This window comes from Oncorhynchus gorbuscha, linkage group LG18 (genome assembly GCF_021184085.1).
Source record: "Oncorhynchus gorbuscha isolate QuinsamMale2020 ecotype Even-year linkage group LG18, OgorEven_v1.0, whole genome shotgun sequence".
Taxonomy (NCBI): Eukaryota; Metazoa; Chordata; class Actinopteri; order Salmoniformes; family Salmonidae; genus Oncorhynchus; species Oncorhynchus gorbuscha.
This window is the reverse complement of record NC_060190.1, coordinates 83,219,518-83,246,801: the sequence shown is the minus strand read 5'-3', so window position 1 is coordinate 83,246,801 and position 27,284 is coordinate 83,219,518. Positions and strand designations below refer to the sequence as shown.

General features: G+C 43.2%; 1 pseudogene; it reads right to left on the bottom strand.

Moving 5' to 3' along the window:
- Window positions 1–27,284, bottom strand: part of LOC124003955 — a 220,233-nt pseudogene that overhangs the window by 13,743 nt on the left and 179,206 nt on the right.

Below are 27,284 nucleotides of genomic sequence, written 5' to 3'. Positions count from 1 at the left end.
CTGCAGCTGCACATAGTCTATTGGTAAATAGCCCACCCATTTTCACCTACCTCATCCCCATACTGTTTTTATTTATTTACTTTTCTGCTCTTTTGCACACCCAATATCTCTACCTGTACATGACCATCTGATCATTTATCACTCCAGTGTTAATCTGCAAAATTGTAATTATTCGCCTACCTCCTCATGCCTTTTGCACACATTGTATATAGACTCCCCTTTTTTTCTACTGTGTTATTGACTTGTTAATTATTTACTCCATGTGTAACTCTGTGTTGTCTGTTCACACTGCTATGCTTTAGGTCGCAGTTGCAAATGAGAACTTGTTCTCAACAAGCCTACCTGGTTAAATAAAGGTGAAATAAAAAAAATGGTATACTATATACTACTGTATGTATCACTATACTATGTATTACTGTATGTATCACTATACTATGTACTACTGTATGGATTACTATACTATGTATTACTGTATGTATCACTATACTATGTACTACTGTATGTATTACTATACAATGTATTACTGTAGGTATCACTATACTATGTATTACTGTATGTATCACTATACTATGTACTACTGTATGTATTACTATACTATGTATTACTGTATGTAATACTATACTATGTATTACTGTATGTATTACTATACTATGTATTACTGTATGTATCACTATACTATGTACTACTGTATGTATTACTATACTATGTATTACTGTATGTATCACTATACTATGTACTACTGTATGTATTACTATACTATGTATTACTGTATGTATCACTATACTATGTACTACTGTATGTATTACTATACTATGTATTACTGTATGTATTATTAGACTATGTATTACTGTATGTATTATTAGACTATGTATTACTGTATGTATTATTAGACTATGTATTACTGCACTATGTATTACTGTATGTATCACTATACTATGTATTACTGTATGTATTACTATACTATGTATTACTGTATGTAATATTAGACTATGTATTACTGTATGTATTATTAGACTATGTATTACTGTATGTATTACTATACTATGTACTACTGTATGTATTACTGTACTATATTTTACTATATGTATTACAGCACTATGTATTACTGTATGTAATACTCTACTATGTATTACTGTATGTATTACTATACTATATGTATTACTGTATGTAATACTCTACTATGTATTACTGTATGTATTACTATACTATGTATTACTGTATGTATTATTAGACTATGTATTACTGCACTATGTATTACTGTATGTATTATTAGACTATGTATTACTGTATGTATCATTAGACTATGTATTACTGCATGTATCACTATACTACGTACAACTGTATGTATTACTATACTATGTATTACTGTATGTATCACTATACTACGTACTACTGTATGTATTACTGTACTATATTATACTATATGTATTACAGCCCTATGTAATACTCTGCGATGTATTACTGTATGTATTACTATACAATGTATTGCTGTATGTATCACTATACTATGTATTACTGTATGTATCACTATACTATGTATTACTGTATGTATCACTATACTATGTATTACTGTATGTATTACTATACTATGTATTACTGTATGTATCACTATACTATGTACTACTGTATGTATTATTATACTATGTATTACTGTATGTATTACTATACTATGTACTACTGTATGTATTACTATACTATGTATTACTGCATGTATCACTATACTACGTACTACTGTATGTATTACTATACTATGTATTACTGTATGTATCACTATACTATGTACTACTGTATGTATTACTATACTATGTATTACTGTATGTATTACTATACTATGTATTACTGTATGTATCACTATACTATGTACTACTGTATGTATTACTATACTATGTACTACTGTATGTATTACTATACTATGTATTACTGTATGTATTACTGTACTTTGTATTACTGTGCTATATATTAAAGTATGTATTACTCTACTATGTATTACTGTACAATGTATTACTGTAAATTGTATTACTGTACTATGAATTACAGTACTATGTATTACCCTAACATGTATTTCTGTATGTATTACTAATCATTACTGTACATTTTATGTGTGTGTAACTTTACTATGAATTACTATATGTTTTACTATAATTTGTATTACTGCACTATATGTTATTATATGTATTACTGTACTATGTATTTATGTACTATAAATACTATGTATTAATGTACTATGTATTACTGCACTATGTATTACTGTACTATGTATTGCTGTATGTATTACTGCACTATATATTAAAGTATGTATTACTCTACTATGTATTACTGTACAATGTATTACTGTACAATGTATTACAGTACTATGAATTACAGTACTATGTATTACCCTAACACGTATTTCTGTATGTATTACTGCACTAAGAATTACTGTACAATGTATTACTGTATGTGTAACTTTACTATGTATTACTATTTGTTTTGCTCTACTATGTATTACAAGATGTATTACTGTACTATGAATTATACTTTTGGAGGATGGCCTGGTGTCAAGAAGGGCAGCAAAGAATCCACTTCTCTCCAGGAAAAACATCAGGGACAGGCTGATATTCTGTGAAGCTGTGAAGCTTGCCTTGGAGGAGTGGCGTCACTGGTTGGAGGGAGCGGAGCAACCGTTTGTGGTCTGGACTGACCACAAGAATCTGGCTTACGTGCAATCGGCTAAACGTCTCAACTCCCGTCAGGCCAGGTGGGCTTTGTTTTTTGGACGCTTCAATTTTTCCCTGATGTTCCGACCTGGGTCGAAGAACGGCAAAGCGGACGCCTTGTCCCGGATGTTCTCCAAGACGGATGAGAGTGGGGCCAAGACTGAGACGATTCTTCCCCAGAACCTTGTCGTGGGAGCCGTTACATGGAGGACTGAGGAGGATGTGATGGCGGCCCTTCGGACGCAGCCCGGCCCCGGTAATGGTCCACCCGGTCGGTTGTTCGTGCCTGAGTCGGTCCGTTCTGCTGTTCTTCAGTGGTCCCACGCCAGCAAGATAGCTTGTCACCCTGGCGTTGCTCGGACTATGGTGCTACTGCGCAGACGATTTTGGTGGCCTGCCATGGGAGAAGATACCCGGAGGTTTGTTGCCGCATGTCCTGTTTGTTCTCAGAACAAAAGTACCAATCGGCCCAGCTCTGGGCTTCTTCACCCTACCTATTCCTCGGCGACCTTGGTCGCATCTGGCCCTGGATTTTGTCATGGGGTTGCCCTCTTCTGTTGGTAACACGGTTATTCTGACCATTGTGGACAGATTCAGCAAGTTTGCTCATTTTGTCCCTCTCTCCAAGCTTCCATCTGCCACAGAGACGTCCGAGATCCTGGTTAGGGAGGTTTTCAGGGTCCACGGATTGCCCAGTGACATTGTTTCTGACCGTGGTCCTCAGTTTACCTCTGCTGTCTGGAGATCCTTCTGTTTGGCCACTGGAGCTACAGTCAGTCTCACTTCTGGTTTTCACCCACAATCTAATGGTCAGGCGGAGAGAGCCAACCAGAAGATGGAGTTCACGCTACATTGTCTTGTCTCCTCTGATCCCACCTCTTGGTCATCTCAATTACCCTGGGTCGAGTATGCCCATAATACCCTTCCTTCATCTGCCACTGGGATGTCCCCCTTCCAATGCCTGTACGGATACCAACCTCCCTTGTTTCCTTCTCAGGAGAGGGATCTTTTGGTTCCTTCTGTCCAGGCCCACATTCGTCGTTACCACAGGACCTGGCATCGGGCCAGGAAGGTCCTCCTTAGAGTTTCTGACCGGTATCAGATCCAGGCGAATCGTCGCCGTATTCCTGCTCCCGCTTATACCATCGGAGATAAGGTTTGGTTGGCTACACGGGATCTTCCTCTACGTACTGAGTCGAGGAAACTGTCACCAAAGTTCATTGGTCCGTTTGTGGTGGAGAGAATCATTAACCCTGTTGTGGTCCGACTCAAATTGCCGGCAACGCTTCGAGTACACCCCACCTTTCATGTGTCCTGCCTCAAGCCGGTTCTCCTCAGTCCTCTGTTGCCCCCTCCTCCTCGTCCTCCTCCTCCTCGGATGATCGGAGGTGGTCCTGCCTACACGGTGCACCGCATAATGGATTCCAGACGGTGGGGTCGAGGTTTCCAATATCTCGTGGATTGGGAAGGATATGGTCCAGAGGAGAGGAGTTGGATTCCTCGGCGTCAGATCCTTGATGACGACCTGCTTCGTGACTTCTACTGCCTCCACCCTGGCGCTCCAGGTAGTCCGCCCGGTGGCGTTCGTCGGAGGGGGGGTACTGTCACGAATCCCGCTTCCTGAGTCTGTGTTTGCCTGAGTTTCTGTCCTGGAGTGTGTTTCCGGTGTCCTGGAACGCACCCTGTCTGGTTGCCGGGCGAATTAGCTTGTTGGGAGATCGATGTTCACCCGCACCTGTATCCCATCAGTAATCTGCACACCTGTCCTGATCATCACCTCTCCCCTTCAAAAGCTCTGACCTGACATCCATTCCCTGCCGGATCGTTAGCCATGAACAGTATGTTGTGCCATAGTATCAGCCTCAAGTTGGATAGAATTTGTTTTGTTGTTTTTTACGTATTGCCTGCCTTAAACTTACCTCCATTTGTTCTGTCTTCAGTTACTCACCCGGATCATTTACCCCATTCCCGCCTGGTCGTCGGAGGATTCCGCTACCCCATTGGATCCACCTATTTACTCCCATCAACTCACCACCGCTACCCGCTACGCCACCTGGATATATCTACCCATTCACATTCACTTGTAAATAAATACTCACCTTCTTCCTACTCTCCTAGTCCTGGTCTGCTTCTGGGTTCGATTTTGAAAGAACGTGACATTTCCAATCCTTGGGGATCTCAGACGATATGAAAGAGAGGTTGAACAGTCTGGTAATAGGGGTCACGACAATTGCGGCGGATAGTTTCAGAAATAGTGGATCCAGATTGTCAAGCCCAGCTGATTTGTACAGGGCCAGGTTTTGCAGCTCTTTCAGAACATCTGCTATCTGGATCTGGGTAAAGGAGAACCTGGAGAGGCTTGGGCGAGTAGCTGCGGGGGGGGGCTGTTGGCCGAGGTTGGAGTAGCCAGAAGGAAGGCATGGCCAGCCGTTGTACTGTACTATGTATTACTGTACTTTGTATTAATTCATGTATTACGGTACTACGTATTATTGTATGTATTACTGCACTATGTACACTACCAGTAAAAAGTTACCACATTGTAGAATAATAGTGAAGACTTAAAAACTATGAAATAACACATATGGAATCATGTAGCAACCAAAAAAGTGGTACACAAATGAAAATATATTTTATATTTGAGATTCTTCAAACAGACACCCTTTGCCTTGATGGCAGCTTTGCACACTCTTGGCATTCTCTCAACCAGCTTCATGAGGTAGTCATCTGGAATGCATTTAAATTATTAACAGGTGTGCCTTCATAAAAGTACATTTGTGGAATTATGGCAATAACAGCTCAAATAAGCAAAGAGAAACGACAGTCCGTCATTACTTTAAGACATGTAGATAAGCATGATCCATATAAGAGATGAAGGTAAGAAACTTAGCTTGGGCTAAGGCTAGATTGACAGATTGAATTGTGTATCTGAGAGTGGTGGAAATCCAGTTCAATTCTTGAAAGTGGTCAAATCTTTGATAAATAACCCCCGCCATATTTGTGGTATTTTTGATAACCATTTATCCTCAGCTGGGGCCATCTGTTTGAAAGAATGGTTTCTGAACATACCTCAAGTTCCACTAGGAAGTCCTTTATTCACCGCTAAAAAGATAGTTGAGAGTAATGCCCCTCCACTCACTCTTTTTTCCATTTGAAACATTTCAATTGCAAAAAAGTTATGCAAAAAAATCCACAGGAGCTGATTCGCTTGATCTCTTTCTACTGCAGCTTTCTGCCCCCTCATTGTATAACCTTTGACCCACATTTTTTATTTAACAATGGCTACTGATGCTATCCATGATCTGGAAGTTGGAACATATCCTCCCCTTTACAAAGTGGGGGTCCATCTGACCGAGATAACAACCATCCGATTTCTAAACTATCATGCATTGCAAAAATATTAGAAACACTGGCAAACTCTCAGCTAGGAACTTTTTAAACTTCAAATTATATTCTTAATGTGCACCAGTCTGGTTTTAGACATGGACAAAGCACTGTTTCAGCTGCTATGCTTGTCTTAAATGTTGTATTAAATTGCTTAGATCATATGAATCACTGTGCTGACATATTTATAAACCTATCCAAGGCTTTTGATACTGTCGACCATCCCCTACTCATTCAAAGGTTGTCTGAAATGGGCCTCGAACAGGTTTCTTGCATGTGCTTTGGGAACTGTCTGTCAGATAAGGCACAATGTGTGCATTCTGATGGTGTCAAATGAAGTTACCTCAATGTTACCCCAAGGTGTCTTGGGACAACACTTCCGGCGGCGACAGAGATGGCCGCCTCGCTTCGCGTTCCTAGGAAACTATGCAGTTTTTTTTTACGTGTTACTTCTTACATTGGTACCCCAGGTCATCTTAGGTTTCATTACATACAGTTGAGAAGAACTACTGAATATAAGAGCAGCGTCAACTCACCATCAGTACGACCAAGAATATGACTTTCCCGGAGCGGATCCTGTGTTCTGCCTTTCACCCAGGACAACGGAATGGATCCCAGCCTGCGACCCAAAACAACGACGTCGTAAAAGAGGCAAACAAAGCGGTCTTCTGGTCAGGCTCCGGAGACGGGCACATCGCGTGCCACTCCCTAGCATACTACTCGCCAATGTCCAGTCTCTTGACAACAAGGTTGATGGAATCCGAGCAAGGGTAGCATTCTAAAGGGACATCAGGGACTGTAACATTCTTTGCTTCACGGAAACATGGCTCACTGGAGAGACGCTATCGGAGTCGGTACAGCCAGCTGGTTTCTCCATGCATCGCACCGACAGAAACAAACATCTTTCTGGTAAGAAGAGGGGCGGGGGCGTATGCTTTATGGTTAACGAGACTTGGTGTGGTCACAACAACATACAGGAACTCAAGTCCTTCTGTTCACCTGATTTAGAATTCCTCACAATCAAATGTCGACTGCATTATCTACCAAGGGAATTCTCTTCGATTATAATCACAGCCGTATATATCCCCCCCCAAGCAGACACATCGATGGCTCTGAACGAACTTTATTTAACTCTTTGCAAACTGGAAACCATTTATCCGGAGGCTGCATTCATTGTAGCTGGGGATTTTAACAAAGCTAATCTGAAAACAAGACTCCCTAAATTTTATCAGCATATCGATTGCGCAACCAGGGATGGTAAAACCTTGGATCATTGTTACTCTAACTTCCGCGACGCATATAAGGCCCTGCCCCGCCCCCCTTTCGGGAAAGCTGACCACGACTCCATTTTGCTGATCCCTGCCTACAGGCAGAAGCTAAAACAAGAAGCTCCCACACAGAGGTCTGTTCAACGCTGGTCCGACCAATCTGATTCTACGCTCCAAGACTGCTTCCATCACGTGGACTGGAATATATTTTGTATTGCGTCAAACAACAATATTGACGAATACGCTGATTCAGTGAGTGAGTTCATTAGAACGTGCGTTGAAGATTCGTTCCCATAGCAACGATTAAAACATTCCCAAAACAGAAACTGTGGATTGATGGCAGCAGTCGCGTGAAACTGAAAGCGTGAACCACTGCTTTTAATCAGGGCAAGGTGACCGGAAACATGACCGAATACAAACAGTGTAGCTATTCCGTCCGCAAGGCAATCAAACAAGCTCAGTATAGAGACATAGTAGAATCGCAATTCAACGGCTCAGACACAAGAGGTATGTGGCAGGGTCTTACAGTCAATCACGGATTACAAAAAGAAAACCAGCCCAGTCACGGACCAGGATGCCTTGCTCCCTGGCAGACTAAATAACTTTTTTGCCTGCTTTGAGGACAATACAGTGCCACTGACACGGCCTGCAACCAAAACATGGGGACTCTCCTTCACTGGAGCCGAGGTGAGTAAAACATTTAAATGTGTTAACCCTCGCAAGGCTGCAGGCCCAGAAGGCATCCCCAGCCGCGCCCTCAGAGCATGCGCAGACCAGCTGGCTGGTGTGTTTATGGACATATTCAATCAGTCCCTATCCCAGTCTGCTGTTCCCACATGCTTCAAGAGGGCCACCATTGTTCCTGTTCCCAAGAAAGCTAAGGTAACTGAGCTAAATGACTAGCTCTCACTTCCGTCATCATGAAGTGCTTTGAGAGACTAGTCAAAGACCATATCAGCTCCACCCTACCTGACACTCTAGACCCACTCCAATTTGCTTACCACCCAAATAGGTCCACAGACGATGCAATCTCAACCACACTGCACACTAATCTAACCCATCTGGACAAGAGGAATACCTATGTGAGAATGCTGTTCATCGACTACAGCTCAGCATTTAACACCATAGAACCCTCCAAACTCGTCATCAAGCTCGAGACCCTGGGTCTCGACCCAGCCCTGTGCAACTGGGTACTGGACTTCCTGAGGGGCCGCCCCCAGGTGGTGACGGTAGGTAACAACATCTCTACCCCGCTTATCCTCAACACGGGGGCCCCACAAGGGTGCGTTCTGAGCCCTCTCCTGTACTCGCTGTTCACCCACGACTGCGTGGCCACACACGCCTCCAACTCAATCATCAAGTTTGCGGACGACACAACAGTGGTAGGCTTGATTGCCAACAACGACGAGACGACTTACAGGGAGGAGGTGAGGGCCCTCGGAGTGTGGTGTCAGGAAAATAACCTCACACTGAACGTCAACAAAACTAAGGAGATGATTGTGGACTTGAGGGAACACCCCCTATCCACATCGATGGAACAGTAGTGGAGAGGAAGTAAGTTTTAAGTTCTTCGGCGTACACATCACAGACAGACTGAATTGGTCCACCCACACAGACAGCATCGTGAAGAAGGCACAACAGCACCTCTTCAACCTCAGGAGGCTGAAGAAATTTGGCTTGTCACCAAAAGCACTCACAAACTTCGACAGATGCACAATCGAGAGCATCCTGTCGGGCTGTATCACCGCCTGGTACGGCAACTGCTCTGCCCACAACCGTAAGGCTCTCCAGAGGGTAGTGAGGTCTGCACAACGCATCACCGGGGGCAAACTACCTGCCCTCCAGGACACCTACACCACCCGATGTCACAGGAAGGCCATAAAGATCATCAAGGACAACAACCACCCGAGCCACTGCCTGTTCACCCCGCTATCATCCAGAAGGCGAGGTCAGTACAGGTGCAACAAAGCTGGGACCGAGAGACTGAAAAACAGCTTCTATCTCAAGGCCATCAGACTGTTAAACAGCCACCACTAACATTGAGTTGCTGCTGCCAACACACTGACTCAACTCCAGCCAATTTAATAATAGGAATTGATGGGAATTGATGTAAAATATATCACTAGCCACTTTAAACAATGCTACTTAATATAATGTTTACATACCTTACATTATTTATCTCATATGTATACGTATATACTGTACTCTATATCATCTACTACATCTTTATGTAATACATGTATCACTAGCCACTTTAAACTCTGCCACTTTGTTTACATACTCATCTCATATGTATATACTGTACTCGATACCATCTACTGCATCTTGCCTATGCCGCTCTGTACCATCACTCATTCATATGTCTTTATGTACATATTCTTTATCCCTTTACACTTGTGTGTATAAGGTAGTAGTTTTTGAATTGTTAGCTAGATTACTCGCTGGTTATTACTGCATTGTCGGAACTAGAAGCACAAGCATTTCGCTACACTCGCATTAACATCTGCTAACCATGTGTATGTGACAAATAAAATAGCATTTGATTTGATTTGCAGTGATCGATTTTGGGACCTGTCCTCTTTACTAATAGAAAAATAATGTCAGTCTATCTGCAAAAACCTGTAACATTCATCTGTATGCAGATTACACTGCTATGTACGCTATTGCCCTTATCGCTGACCAGGCTACGTTGGGGCTGAAATCGGATTTGGTTGCCTTGCAGAAAATCCTGGTTGATTTAAAATTGGTACTTAATGCAGGAAAACCTAAATGTAAGTTGTTTTCTAATTCTCATAGAAATATTTCAGATGGCTTAAACATTTATGGCTCTTTACTTTGCTTATAATCACCATGAGGACATTTTGTTGCAGTAACATGTACATGTTTGAAGTGGCGTTTTAATACAGTAGACAACAAATTGACAATACAAAATTCATAACAGTTACATACAGTATACAGTGCACTTTTGCGTGCGTCCTCCGAAACACGACCCTGCCAAGCCGCACTACTTCTTTACACACTCCTCGCTTAAACTGCAAGCCAGCTTACCAATGTGTCGCAGGAAACACGTACACCTGGTGACCGAAGTCAGCTTGCATGCGTCTGGCCCGCCGCAAGGAGTCGCTAGAGCCCGACGGGACAAGGACATCCCAGCCGGCCAAACCATCGCCTAACCAGGGCGACGCTGGGCCAATTGTGCGCCGCCTCATGGGTCTCCCGGTCATGGCCAGCCTGGGATCAATCCCGGGTCTGTAGTGATGCCCCAAGCACTGCGATGCAGTTCATTTGACCACTGTGCCACTCAGGAGGCCAGCCTGAGATTTCTAACTGGCCAATCACTTGACCTGAACTTGACTGGTTTCTACAGTAACACCATTACGGTCTAGGATGTAATGTAAACAACCTTGAGATTGGCGACACTGTCCGGGGTTCTTGGTTGGCTCTGCCACTTCCCTCTGAAACAGACAGAGACAGACATACATCATGACAGGTAGCACGGGTATAGTTACATGGTGGAATAGCTCAGGTATCAGGTAGCACGGGTATAGTTACATGGTGGAATAGCTCAGGTATCAGGTAGCACGGGTATAGTTACATGGTGGAATAGCTCAGGTATCAGGTAGCACGGGTATAGTTACATGGTGGAATAGCTCAGGTATCAGGTAGCACGGGTATAGTTACATGGTGGAATAGCTCAGGTATCAGGTAGCACGGGTATAGTTACATGGTGGAATAGCTCAGGTATCAGGTAGCGCGGGTATAGTTACATGGTGGAATAGCTCAGGTATCAGGTAGCACGGGTATAGTTACATGGTGGAATAGCTCAGGTATCAGGTAGCACGGGTATAGTTACATGGTGGAATAGCTCAGGTATCAGCAACATAATCAGCAGTACAATACAGGTCTGTGACAGCTGTAACACATATTTACATTTTTCTGGATTGCTAAGACACTTTTAATGAACTGGGGTCCACTTGATCCCCATCAGAACCTAATGAGCACAACAGTATTATTTTTAGCTAAAGTGTAAGCAATTTCTCATTGCTTTCACACACAATGCAAACGCTAAAGCTGATACAAATTACTCCCATGAATGTGAAGCTCTTCTTCTCTTCATGTGTAAAACTTATTGTTCAATTAGACCTTAATCATGCATAAAAGAGGCCACCTCTGAATTTCTTTTTGCAAGAATGGACCAAGATGCCAAGGGCAAGGACAAAGGAGAGATAGAGGGGCCCATAGAGGAAGAAAGTTCAACTCTAAGTTCAAATGGAAAAAGTTCAAGAAAAGCCTTTTGTTTCTGGATATTCATGCTGTTTAGTGACATTCTTTCTGCATTGGTCATCTTTGGTCAAATCATTTTAGGAAAAAACAATACAGCCCATGCTGTGATAATATACTTCCGGCGCCGACTGAGATGGCCGCCTCGCTTCGCGTTCCAAGGAAACTATGCAGTTTTTGTTTTTTTTACGTGTTATTTCTTACATTAGTACCCCAGGTCATCTTAGGTTTCATTACATACAGTCGAGAAGAACGACTGAATATAAGATCAGCGTCAACTCACCATCAGTACGACCAAGAATATGTTTTCCGCGACGCGGATCCTGTGTTCTGCCTTACAAACAGGACAACGGAATGGATCGCATGCAGCGACCCAAGGAAACGACTCGGAAAAGAGGGAAACGAGGCGGTGTTCTGGTCAGACTCCGAAAAAGGGCACATCGCACACCACTTCCCAGCATTCTTCTTGCCAATGTCCAGTCTCTTGACAACAAGGTTGACGAAATCCGAGCAAGGGTGGCATTCCAGAGGGACATCAGAGAATGCAACGTTCTCTGCTTTACGGAAACATGGCTTACTGGGAAGACGCTATCCGATGCGGTGCAGCCAACGGGTTTCTCCACGCATCGCGCCGACAGAAACAAACATCTCTCTGGTAAGAAGTGTGGCGGGGGCGTATGCCTCATGACTAACGGGACATGGTGTGATGAAGGAAACATACAGGAACTCAAATCCTTCTGTTCACCTGATTTAGAATTCCTCACAATCAAATGTAGACCGCATTATCTTCCAAGAGAATTCTCTTTGATTATAATCACAGCCGTATATATCCCCCCCAAGCAGACACATCGATGGCTCTGAACGAACTTTATTTAACTCTTTGCAAACTGGAAACCATTTATCCGGAGGCTGCATTCATTGTAGCTGGGGATTTTAACAAAGCTAATCTGAAAACAAGACTCCCTAAATTTTATCAGCATATCGATTGCGCAACCAGGGATGGTAAAACCTTGGATCATTGTAACTCTAACTTCCGCGACGCATATACGGCCCTGCCCCGCCCCCCTTTCGGGAAAGCTGACCACGACTCCATTTTGCTGATCCCTGCCTACAGGCAGAAGCTAAAACAAGAGGCTCCCACGCTGAGGTCTGTCCAACGCTGGTCAGACCAAGCTGACTCTACACTCCAAGACTGCTTCCATCACGTGGACTGGGACATGTTTCGTATTGCGTCAGATGAAAATATTGACGAATACGCTGATTCGGTGTGCGAGTTCATTAGAACGTGCGTCGAAGATGTCGTTCCCATAGCAACGATAAAAACATTCCCAAACCAGAAACCGTGGATTGATGGCAGCATTCGCGTGAAACTGAAAGCGCGAACCACTGCTTTTAATCAGGGCAAGGTGTCTGGTAACATGTCCGAATATAAACAATGCAGCTATTCCCTCCGCAAGGCTATTAAACAAGCTAAGCGTCAGTACAGAGACAAAGTGGAATCTCAATTCAATGGCTCAGACACAAGAGGCATGTGGCAGGGTCTACAGTCCATCACGGACTACAAGAAGAAACCCAGCCCAGTCACGGACCAGGATGTCTTGCTCCCAGGCAGACTAAATAACTTTTTTGCCCGCTTTGAGGACAATACAGTGCCACTGACACGGCCTGCAACGAAAACATACGCTCTCTCCTTCACTGCAGCCGAGGTGAGTAAGACATTTAAACGTGTTAACCCTCGCAAGGCTGCAGGCCCAGACGGCATCCCCAGCCGCGCCCTCAGAGCATGCGCAGACCAGCTGGCCGGTGTGTTTACGGACATATTCAATCAATCCCTATACCAGTCTGCTGTTCCCACATGCTTCAAGAGGGCCACCATTGTTCCTGTTCCCAAGAAAGCTAAGGTAACTGAGCTAAACTACTACCGCCCCGTAGCACTCACTTCCGTCATCATGAAGTGCTTTGAGAGACTAGTCAAGGACCATATCACCTCCACCCTACCTGACACCCTAGACCCACTCCAATTTGCTTACCGGCCAAATAGGTCCACAGACGATGCAATCTCAACCACACTGCACACTGCCCTAACCCACCTGGACAAGAGGAATACCTATGTGAGAATGCTGTTCATCGACTACAGCTCGGCATTCAACACCATAGTACCCTCCAAGCTCATCATCAAGCTCGAGACCCTGGGTCTCGACCCCGCCCTGTGCAACTGGGTACTGGACTTCCTGACGGGCCGCCCCCAGGTGGTGAGGGTAGGCAACAACATCTCCTCCCCGCTGATCCTCAACACGGGGCCCCACAAGGGTGCGTTCTGAGCCCTCTCCTGTACTCCCTGTTCACCCACGACTGCGTGGCCACGCACGCCTCCAACTCAATCATCAAGTTTGCGGACGACACAACAGTGGTAGGCTTGATTACCAACAACGACGAGACGGCCTACAGGGAGGAGGTGAGGGCCCTCGGAGTGTGGTGTCAGGAAAATAACTTCACACTCAACGTCAACAAAACTAAGGAGATGATTGTGGACTTCAGGAAACAGCAGAGGGAACACCCCCCTATCCACATCGATGGAACAGTAGTGGAGAGGCTAGCAAGTGTTAAGTTCCTCGGCATACAAATCACAGACAAACTGAATTGGTCCACTCACACTGACAGCGTCATGAAGAAGGCGCAGCGGCGCCTCTTCAACCTCAGGAGGCTGAAGAAATTGGGCTTGTCACCAAAAGCACTCACAAACTTCTACAGATGCACAATCGAGAGCATCCTGGCGGGCTGTATCACCGCCTGGTACGGCAACTGCTCTGCCCTCAACCATAAGGCTCTCCAGAGGGTAGTGAAGACTGCACAACGCATCACCGGGGGCAAACTACCTGCCCTCCAGGACACCTACACCACCCGATGTTACAGGAAGGCCATAAAGATCATCAAGGACATCAACCACCCGAACCACTGCCTGTTCACCCCGCTATCATCCAGAAGGCGAGGTCAGTACAGGTGCATCAAAGCTGGGACCGAGAGACTGAAAAACAGCTTCTATCTCAAGGCCATCAGACTGTTAAACAGCCACCACTAACATTGAGTGGCTGCTGCCAACACACTGTCATTGACACTGACCCAACTCCAGCCACTTTAATAATGGGAATTGATGGGAAATGATGTAAATATATCACTAGCCACTTTAAACAATGCTACCTTATATAATGTTACTTACCCTACATCAGGGGTGTCAAACATACGGCCCGCGGGCCGGAACCGGCCCCCAAGGTGGTTCGATCAGGCCCGCAGGATAATTTGAAAGTGGAAAAAATGCATAAAAGACATGGAATTAATATTTTTAATTCGCTGCAATTCATGGATTATCCGCTAAGGGGCGCACTCTTTCCATCAGAGTAGAAGACAAGCCGCATCACTGAGACAGACTGAAAACAGCAGACGGTATCAATGCGCCATCTGCTGCTTGTTACGACGTTGTTAATACCTTGGTCTCTACCTCTCCGCTACACCATCATTAGCCAAAATGTCGTTATCAAACGGAGAAAAGTAGATAAGGAGTGTAGAATTTTCAAAGAAAAATGGACCACGTCCTATTTATTTACAGAGATGCACGGAAAACCTTTGTGCTTGGTGTGTTTGCAACAAGTTTCGGTATTGAAGGAATATAATATTCGACGCCACTACGAGACTCATCACAGCGAAAAATATGACGGCTTGCAAGGACAACTGAGAAGAGATAAGATTAACGAATTGCTGGCGGGTCTGAGGAAACAGCAGTCAACTTTCATCCAGAGCCGAGAAGTCAGTGAAGCAGCGGTAAAAGCCAGCTACCTAATTGCTAGCGAAATAGCATTAGCATCAAAGCCATATTCCGACGGTGACTTTGTTAAACGATGCATGATGAAGGCGGCTGAACTTGTATGTCCCGAGAAGCGACAAGCTTTTGCCAATATTAGCCTGACGAGGAATACTATAGCAGAGAGGATTTCGGAACTATCGACAGATTTAGACAGTCAATTGAAACAGAGAGTCAAGTCATTTATTGCATTTTCCGTGGCAATTGACGAGAGCACTGACATCACAGACGTGGCCCAACTGGCCATATTTATTCGAGGAGTTGATGAGACATTGACTGTTACTGAAGAGTTTCTTGAGTTGGTGCCAATGATGGACACCACAACAGCCGAGGACATTTTCGGCTCTGTCGTTGCTGCATTGGACAGAGTTGAGTGGACTGGTCCCGCTGTCAGCCTGGCTACAGACGGCGCGCCATCCATGGTCGGAAAGAAAGCAGGTGCCGCGACAAAGTTCAAAGACAAAGTACAAGCCCTTAATGGAGGAGATCGTTTCTGGACATTTCACTGTATTTTGCACCAGGAGGCATTGTGTTGCAAGTCGCTGAAAATGGACCACGTCATGGAGGTGGTTGTTCGCACTGTAAATTTCATCCGGTCCAGAGGTCTGAACCATCGTCAGTTTGACAAACTTCTCAGCGACAGCAACATTACCCACAGCCTGCCATACCACACTGAAGTGAGATGGTTAAGCCGAGGCGCTGTGCTGAGGCATTTCTTTGATCTACGAGACGAAATCGTACAGTTCATGGAGAAAAAGGAAAACCGGTGTTGGAATTACAATCTCAGGAATGGCTACGGGACCTTGCATTCTTGGTTGATATTACTGAACACTTGAACAATCTGAACAAAATGTTGCAAGGCCGCAAAAAAGTTGTCACACAGTTTTCTGACAACATACATGCATTTAAGTTGAAGCTGACTTTGTGGGAGATGCAACTGGCAAATGGCAACCCTGCTCATTTCCCCTGTCTGAGAGATGTGTGTGTGACCAGACCTGATGCGGACATGAAACGGTACAAAGACAAAATTGCAGGACTACTGCGGAGTTTGAGAAACGTTTTCAGGTATTTGGTGAACTTGAGACAGAATTTTCAGTTTTTCGCTCACCTTTCACAGTTAAAGCTTCTGATCTGCCGGTCGAAATTCAGCTAGAGATAATTGATTTGCAGTGTGATGCAGATTTGAAGGGCAAATTTGCCTCTGTAGGTCTGGACAGATTTTATCAGTATCTACTACCAGGTTACCCCAAATTAACAGCCCTGGCTGCTAAAATTTTGTGCATGTTTGGGACAACCTACCTTTGTGAACAAATTTTCTCAGTGATGAATATCAATAAAACAAAAATGCGTTCAAGGCTCACAAACAAGCACTTAAATGACATTCTGAAAGTGACAGCTAGTCAGGACATGACACCTGGTGTTGATGCACTTGTACAGGCCAAAAGATGCCAAGTTTCAGGTACAAATACAAGTCCAGACTAGACTAACACCTTTAAAATGCTGCCTTAGATACTGTTTGCATTGAAAGAATACAGCTCTGTGAAGATGAATCCTTACTGTGGTGATTTAAAAAATGTGCACTTTAATGTTAGTCAGCAGCTTCAAAACAAAAGTTGTGTGATGGAATTCTACTGTTCATACAACTCCATAAATTTTCAGTATGTATTGTATGTGTATGTATGTTTCATGTATGAAGTTTACAGATTTACAGGACAGGCGAACACTTTCTTCATTACACATTTAAAATCACTCTCCTTAGTTTGTACGGTGTATGCAGGGATTACATTTAGATTTTATATGCGTATGTGTAAGTGGTTTAAAAATTCCTTTCTTTAAAAGTCTCATTTAATCTTAAAGTGCATTACTATATTTTTCAGTACCAATTAAAGTTTTGTGCCTTTGTACAATCAGTGGGATCAGTTGCAATGCATATTTGTGAATGATAAAAGTAAATTGCACATTTGTCTAAGGAAATATGAGGTGTTTCATGAAATGTTTTGTAAAAGGATAGTTCCTTAAATTTCAATATTTTCCTAATGTTCTTGTGCTTCTTTACACCAAAACAAAGGAAAGACATGTTATTTTGGTTATTTATAGCAGAGTATGGTATAATTTTAATGGTCCGGCCCACTTGACATCTCCCTAGGCCGTATGTGGCCCACGATGCGAAATGAGTTTGACACCCCTGCCCTACATTATTAATCTCATATGCATATGTATATACTGTACTCTACATCATCGACTGCATCCTTATGTAATACATGTATCACTAGCCACTTTAACTATACCACTTTGTTTACTTTGTCTACACACTCATCTCATATGTATATACTGTACTCGATACCATCTACTGTATGCTGCTCTGTACCATCACTCATTCATATATCCTTATGTACATATTCCTTATGCCCTTACACTGTGTATAAGACAGTAGTTTTGGAATTGTTAGTTAGATTACTTGTTGGTTATCACTGTATTGTCGGAACTAGAAGCACAAGCATTTCGCTACACTCGCATTAACATCTGCTAACCATGTGTATGTGACAAATAAAATTTGATTTGATTTGTACCTATTATGGTGCATACTATAATTATATACTAAGCTATATGGAATTGTTTTAATAAGGTCATACCAAGGATAATTTAGCTGTTTGATTTTTTTAATCCTGTGAACTATAAATATATATATACATACAGTACCAGTCAAAAGTTTGGACACACCTACTCATTCAAGGGGTTTTCTTATTTTTTTCATAATTTTCTACATTGTAGAATAATAGTGAAGACATCAAAACTATGAAAAAACACATGTAGGTTACCAAAAAGTGTTTAACAAGTCAAAAAATAATTTATATTTGAGATGCTTCAAAATAGCCACCCTTTGCCTTGATGACAGCTTTGCACATTCTTGGCATTTTCTCAGCCAGTTTCATGAGATAGTCACCTGGAAGCATTTCAATTAACAGATGTGCCTTGTTAGAAGTTAATTTGTGGAATTTATTAATACTTCTTAAATTTGTTTGAGTCAATCAGTTGGTTGTACCAAGGTAGGGGTGGTATACAGAATATAGCCCTATTTGGCAAAAGACCAAGTCCATATTAGGTCAAGTACAGCTCAAATAACCAAAGAGAAACAGTCCATCATCACTTTAAGACATGAAGGTCAGTCAATCTGGAAAATTTCTAAAACTTTTAAAGTTTCTTCAGGTGCAGTCGCAAAAACGATCAAGCGCTATGATGAAACTGGCTCTCATGAGAACCGCCACAATAAAGGAAGACCCAGATTTACCTCTGCTGAAGAGGACAAGTTCATTAGAGTTACCAGCCTGATAAATTGCAGCCCAAATAAATGCTTTACAGACTTCTAGTGACAGACACATCTCAACCTCTCAAGAAACATGAGCAATGGACATTAGACCGGTGGAAATCGGTCCTTTGGTCTGATGAGACCAAATTTGAGATTTTTGGTTCCAACCACCATGTCTTTGTGAGATGTAGAGTAGGTGAACGGATGATCTCTGCATGTGTGGTTCCCACCGTGAAGCATGGAGGAGGAGGTGTGATGGTGTGGGGGTGCTTTGCTGGTGACACTGTCTGTGATTTATTTGGAATGTAAGGCACACTTAACCAGCATGGCTACCACAGCATTCTGCAGCGATACGCCATCCCATCTGGTTTATTCTTAGTGGGACTATTTGTTTTTGACATTTTTGACATTTGTTTTTCAAGAAGACAATGACACAACACACCTTCAGACTGTGTAAGGGCTATTTGACCAAGAAAGAGAGTAATGGAGTTTTGCCTCAGATGACCTGACCCCCACAATCACCCAACATCAACCCAATTGAGATGGTTTGGGATCAGTTGGACCGCAGAGTGAAGGAAAAGCAGCCAACAAGTGTTTAGCATATGTGTGAACTCCTTCAATACTGTTGTAAAAGCATTCCATGTGAAGCTGGTTGAGAGAATGCCACGAGTGTGCAAAGCTGTCATCAAGGCAAAGGGTTTACCACTGTTTTGGTTACTACATGATTGCATATGTGTTATTTCATAGTTTTGATGTCTTCATAATTATTCTACAATGTAGAAAATAGTACAAATAAAGAAAAACCCTTGAATGAGTAGGTGTGTCCAAACTTTTGACCGGTACTGTATATATTTGATGAAAACATTTTTGGGGCCTTACTGCTATTAGCCCATACAAACACAGTGAATAGCTTATATTCGCTACATGGAACAGCTAGCCACCCCCAAAAAAATCAAAAGGAAGTTTGTTCTGAAGTGTCTTTCCTATATCTGAGAGATATAAGAAAGACCAAGAAACATTTGTTCGTTCTTTTTCCATTTTTTTGGCACTCAACAGTATCCATATACATACATAAAGTATTCAGACCACTTGATTATTTTCAACATGTTGTTGTGTTACAGTTTTATTCTAAAATAGATTAAATAAATAAAAACTCATCAATCTACACACAATACCCCATAATGACAAAAGGGAAAGAGGTTTTTAGAAATTTTGGCAAATGGATTCAATTTAAAAAACAAAAATACCTTATTTACATAAGTATTCAGATTGAGTATCAACTTCAACTTCATTGGAGTCCACCTGTCATACATTTAATTGATTGGACATGATTTTGAAAGGCACATATCGGTCTATATAAGGTCCCACAGTTGACAGTGCATGTCAGAGCAAAAACCAAGCCATGAGGTAGAAGGAATTGTCTGTAGAGCTCCGAGACAGGATTTTGTCGAGGCACAGATCTGGTGAAGGGTACTAAATATCTGCAGCATTGAAGGTCCCCAAGAACACAGTGTTCTCCATCAATCTTAAATGGAAGAAGTTTGGAACCACCAAGATTCTTCCTAAAGCTGGCCACTCAGCCAAACTGAGCATTCGGGGGAGAAGGGCCTTGGTCAGAGAGGTGATCATGGTCACTTTGACAGAGCTCTAGAGTTCCTCTGTGGAGATGGGAAAACTTTCCAGAAGGACAAACATCTCTGCAGCACTCCACCAATTAGGCATTTATGGTAGAGTGGCCAGACGGAAGCCACTACTCAGTAAAAGGCCCATGACAGCCCACTTGGAGTTTGCCAAAAGGCACCTAAAGGACTCTCAGACCATGAGAAGCAAGATTCTCTGGTCTGATGAAACCAAGATTGAACTCTTTGGCTTGAATGCCAAGCATCACATCTGGAGGAAATCTGGCACCATCCCTACAGTGAAACATGGTGGTGGAAGCATCATGCTGTGGGGACGTTTTCAGCGGCGGTGACTGGGAGACTAGTCAGGATCGAGGCAAAGATGAACGGAGGCGAATGTTCACCTTCCAACAGGACAACAACCCTAAGCACACAGCCAAGACACCACAGGGGTGCTTTCGGGACAAGTCTCTGAATGTCCTGAGTGGCCCAGCCAAAACCCGGACATTTCAGGAGAGACCTGAATAGCTGTGCGGTAAAGCTCCCCATCCAACCTGACAGAGCTTGAGATAATGGGAGAAACTCCCCAAATACAGGTGTGCCAAGCTTGTAGCGTCATACCCAAGAAGACCCGATGCTGTATTTGCTGCCAAAGGTGATTCATCAAAGTACTCAGTAAAGGCTCTGAATACTTATGTAAATGGGATATTTCCGGGTTTGTTTATTTTATAAATTAGCAAACATTTTAAAAAATCAGTTTTTGCTTTGTCATTATGGGGTATTGTGTGTAGATTGAGTAAATTGTTTTTTCCCCTCATCAATTTTAGAATAAGGCTGTAACGTAACAAAACATGGAAAAAGTCAAGGGGTCTGAAAACTTTCCAAAGGCACTGTATACTTCCATTAATTTTATTCAACTAGTTCTGGGGGACCTTCAGATGAGTGTTGTGAGGCCTGTGGGCATCCTAGAGCAGAACAAACGATGTGTTTGTGAGAGTCTCACCTTTCCACAGAGGGAAAAGCTCAAACTGGTGTAGCTCAATCTGTTCATATGCTACAGACAGAAATTGGCAGATCGGCTGTACCAACTTCACACGCTTGTAGCGGTCTTATAGCAAAATGTAGGCCAAACCATTCGGACGCTACAGACGATTTTGTGGGATGTCTCATGGTCTGACAAACACAACTTTTACCGTGGAAGTGTGACATCGGCAGATGTGGTGGATTGAGACACATCCAATTGAAAAAAAAAATATCTCTAGCTTAAACTGACAGATTTTTATGGGAATTGTTGTATTATGCTAATTTGATTTTTGCGGGGAGTCCAGACATCGACTATAGGGGTGTAATGCATTTTGCAAATTAAGTGGGTTATTTTGGCCACCGTGTTTCAGTTTGGGGCTGCGTGTTACTAGTTTTCAAAAAGTGAATTCTGATTGGACAAATGTGCTCAAGTAATTGAGAAAACTGTAACATATAAGGCTGTTGACATATAAAGACAAACATGACAGAATGTACAATGAGGAAGGACTGATAATGAGTCTCCCCACCAGGGGGAGCCGTGAGCGAAGACAAACTGTTCTGAAAACAACATGACAGCAAAGATAAAATTTCATCTCCATTTCACTCCTCACATCTTTAACCTGCAACTCAGATATAGTCTCTACTGAGGGATTCAGATACACAGTAGTGATAGCTTCCTTATCGGTCTCTGGACAGGACAGTGATCGCCTCCTTACCGGTCTCAGTGATCGCACCGGTGGACAGGACAGTGATAGCTCTGGACAGGACAGTCTTCCTTACCGGTCTCTGGACAGGACAGTGATAGCTTCCTTACCGGTCCTGGACAGGACAGGATCTCTGGACTGGGACAGGACAGTGATCTCTGGAGCAGTGATAGCTTCCTTACCGGTCTCTGGACAGTGACAGTGATCGCTCCTTACCGGTCTCTGGACAGGACAGTGATAGCTTCCTTACCGGTCTCTGGACAGGACAGTGATAGGGTCTCTGGACAGGACAGTGATCGCGTCCTTACCGGTCTCTGGAAAGGACAGTGATCGCCTCCTTACCGTTCTCTGGAAAGGACAGTGATCGCCTCCTTACCGGTCTCTGGACAGGAGGACAGCTGATCGTGGACAGGACAGTGATAGCCGGTCCAGGACAGTGATACTGATAGCTTCCTTACCGGTTTCTGGACAGGAGAGCGAGTGGCCGTCCTTGGCTGAGCCTGGTTCATCTTAGTCAGCACCAGATCAGAGATGAGCTGCCTGTCCTCTGCCTGGTGCTCTCCGATCAGCTGCATGGAGGAACCCACAACCTGGAAACCAAAAGGCACAGTATACAGCAGTTACAACTACAACCAACCTGGCTCCCCAAAGACACAGTATACAGTCGTGGTCAAAAGTTAAGAATGACACAAATATTAATTTACACAAAGTTTGCTGCTTCAGTGTCTTTAGATATTTTTGTCAGATGTTACTATGCAATACTGAAGTATAGTTATTAAAAGCATTTTATTGACAATTACATGAAGTTGATGCAAAGAGTCAATATTTGCAGTGTTGTTATATATATATTCATACACATAGCTCATATATTATACAGCGCCAAACTAATCCGCCTGACTCAAGACATTGCACGTATCCCTGCCCAAACAGGAACGAACACACATACCCAACCATAAACTGCCCCTCAGTTCTCTTATCTCACGACCCCAGGACACACAGACATCCCATCGCACGAACACACACACCCAGCCATAAAACTGCCCCCCTCAGTTCTACTACCTCACGATCCCCTGACACACAAATACCTTCTTGCATAAACACACACACTTCATCGATCCCCCTCTACTGGTCGGGTGCCCAGAGCAGAAGACTCTGCTGTGCACCAATGGGGCTCCTGCTCTGGCTAGAGCAGGTCCGCCTCCAACCCTTCGGACCATTCAGAAGGTGACACGACAAGACTCTACCTACATTATTCAATGTATAAAAACTATTGTAACCTCTGTATAGGCCCCTTTTCACCTGACTCCTTACTGAGTCAAATGACTAGGTCCGTGCACGTTAAATCTGCAGGACAAGATATCTTTTGACTCAATAAACTGCCTTTTGTTACAACTGAAATCCACTCTGTCCAGCGTCGTTGTTTTGCATTCCCTCTCCAGTATGATAACACCAACAGTGTTGACCCTTCTTTTTCAAGACCTCTGCAATCCACCCTGGCATGCTGTCAATTAACTTCTGGGCCACATCCTGACTGATGGCAGCCCATTCTTGCCTAATCAATGCTTGGAGTTTTTCAGAATTTGTGGGTTTTGGGCTGACCAACCAGTGTTCCCGCACATTGGCTAAACGGGCAAATCTGCATTGTGTTACGCCACCCACCACCCGCCAACCCCTCTTTTGCGCTACTCTCTGTTAATCATATACGCATAGTCACTTTAACCATATCTACATGGACATACTACCTCAATCAGCCTGACTAACCGGTGTCTGTATGTAGCCTCTCTACTGTATAAAGCCTGTCTTTTTACTGTTATTTTATTTCTTTACTTACCTATTGTTCACCTAACACCTTTTTTGCACTATTGGTTAGAGCCTGTAAGTAAGCATTTCACTGCAAGGTCTACACCTGTTGAATTCGGTGCACGTGACAAATAAACTTTGATTTGATTTTGTTTGTCCAGCCGCCTCTTTGGGGTTGACCACAAAGAGGCCATGGACCCAAAATCTCAATGTTTTGTTTCCTGAGCCACTTAGTTATCACCTTTGCCTTATGGCAAGGTACTCCATCATGCTGGAAAAGGCATTGTTTGTCACCAAACTGTTCCTGGACGGTTGGGAGAAGATGCTCTCGGAGGATGTGTTGGTACCATTCTTTATTCATGGCTGTGTTCTTAGGCAAAATTGTGAGTGAGCCCACTCCCTTGGCTGAGAAGCAACCCCACACACGAATGGTCTCAGGATGCTTTACTGTAGCGCTCACCTTGTCTCCTCCGGACAAGCTTTTTTTCCAGATACCCCTAACAATCGAAAAGGGGATTCATCAGAGAAAATGACTTTACCCCAGTCCTCAGCAGTCCAATCCCTGTACCTTTTGCAGAGTAGGATGCAGTTCACTATGGGCATGGAATTCATCCAAAGTGAAAATGCTGCCACCTATCCCAAAAAGATATACTCCAGAATGGTATGTAGAGTGATCAGATGAATTGCAATTAATTGCAAAGTTCCACTTTGCCATCCAAATGAACTGAATCCCATTTTCACTGCATTTCAGCCCTGCCACAAAAGGACCAGCTGACATCATGTCAGTGATTCTCTCGTTAACACAGGTGTGAGTGTTTTATGAGGACAAGGCTGGAGATCACTCTGTCATGCTGATTGAGTTCGAATAACAGATTGGAAGCTTCAAAAGGAGGGTGGTGCTTGGAATCATTGTTTTTCCTCTGTCAATCATGGTTACCTGCAAGGAAACACGTGCCATCATCATTGCTTTGCACAAAAAGGGCTTCACAGGCAAGGATATTGCTGCCAGTAAGATTGCACCTAAATCAACCATTTATCTGATCATCAAGAACTTCAAGGAGAGAGGTTCAATTGTTGTGAAGAAGGCTTCAGGGTGCCCAAGAAAGTCCAGCAAGCGCCAGGACTGTCTCCTAAAGTTGATTCAGCTGCGGGATCGGGGCACCACCAGTACAGAGCTTGCTCAGGAATGGCAGCAGGCAGGTGTGAGTGCATCTGCACGCACAGTGAGGCAAAGACTTTGGAGGATGGCCTGGTGTCAAGAAGGGCAGCTTAGAAGCCCCTTCTCTCCAGGAAAAACATCAGGGACAGACTGATATTCTGTCCTAGATTGCTAATATATGCATATTATTATTACTATTGGATAGAAAATACTCTGACGTTTCTAAAACTGTTTGAATTATGTCTGTGAATATAACAGAACTCATATGGCAGGCAAACTTCCGAACAGGAAGTGGAAATTCTGGGGCTGGTTGATGTTAAACTCATCGTCTATTCACATCCCAGTAAGATATTGATATTTTCTTACTTTCTACGCCTTCCACTAGATGTCAACAGTCAGTAGAATGTGGAATGAAGCCTCTAGTGTGATGTGGGGCCGGATGGCAGTTATTTGAGTCAGTGGTCTGGCAGAATGCCAGTTCCTGGTCAGGCGCATTACTCATGATATCGCCATGCGTTCCATTACTCTGTAGTAATGGAAGAGGACCTCTCTCTCATCTTTTTAAGTGGGAGAACTTGCACAATTGGTGGCTAACTAAATACTTTTTTGCCCCGCTGTATATGATAACAACATCCTGAAGATGGATTCTCTACTCAATATGACCAGTTTATTCGACCTGGAATATAACTTTTTGAAGTTTTCGTCCGAGTTCACCTGGACAGACGCCAGCATTTGGACATGTGAACTAAACGTGCTAGCAAAAGTAGCTAATTGTACACTAGTAATGGACATTATCGAACAAAACAACGATTTATTACGGAACTAGGATTCCTGGCAATGCATTCTGATGAAAGATCATCAAAGGTAAGGGAATATTTATGATGTAATTTCGTATTTCTGTTGACTCCAACATGGCGGAGAAGTGTTGTGTACTTTTGAGCGCCGTCACAGACTATTGCATGGTATGCTTTTTGCTAAAGTAAATAAAAAAATCTGACACAGCGGTTGCATTAAGAACAAGTGTATCTTTAATTATATGTGAAACATGTATCTTTCATCAAAGTTTATGATGAGTATTTCTGTTATATGACGTGGCTCTCTGTAATTACTCCGGATATTTTATTTTATTTTATTTTATTTGATGTTTTGGAGGCATTTCTGAACATGGCACCAATGTAAACCAAGATTTGTGGATATAAATATGCACATTATCGAACAAAACATAAATATATCATGTAACATGATGTCTTATGAGTGTCATCTCATGAAGATTATCAAAGGATAGTGATTCATGTTATCTCTATTTCTCCTTTTGTGACTATCTTTGGCTGGAAAAAATGGCTGTGTTTTTTGGATTTGGTGGTGATCTAACATAATCATATGTTGTGTTTCCACTGTAAAGCATTTTTTAAATCGGACACGATGGGTAGATTAACCAGATGTTTATCTTTAATTTGCTGTATTGGACATGCTAATATGTGAAAGCTACATATTTCCAAAAAATATTTTTGAATTTCCCATGCTGCCTTTTCAGCGGAATGTGGTGGGGGGGGGGGTTCCGCTAGCTGAACGTGTATCCTAAGACAGGATATGCAAATTGCCATCATACAAACTGAGGCAGCAGACTTTGTGAAAATGAATATTTGTGTCATTCTCAAAACTTTTGGCCACGACTGTACATCAGTTAGAACTAGAACCAACCAAACAAAATAAACAGTAAATGGAGTCAGGTATGGAGTCCTGCAGAATAACTAGTGGGGGTACTATGGAGTCTAGCAAAATAACTAGTGGGGGTACTATGGAGTCCAGCAAAATAACTAGTGGGGGTACTATGGAGTCCAGCAAAATAACTAGTGGGGGTACTATGGAGTCCGGCAGAATAACTAGTGGGGGTACTATGGAGTCCGGCAGAATAACTAGTGGGGGTACTATTGAGTCCGGGAAAATAACTAGTGGGGGTACTATGGAATCCGGCAGAATAACTAGTGGGGGTACTATGGAGTCCGGCAGAATAACTAGTGGGGGTACTATTGAGTCCGGCAGAATAAATAGTGGGGGTACTATGGAGTCTGGTAAAATAACTAGTGGGGGTACTATGGAGTCCTGCAAATAACTAGTGGGGGTACTATGGAGTCCGGCAAAATAACTAGTGGGGGTACTACGGAGTCCGGCAAAATAACTAGTGGG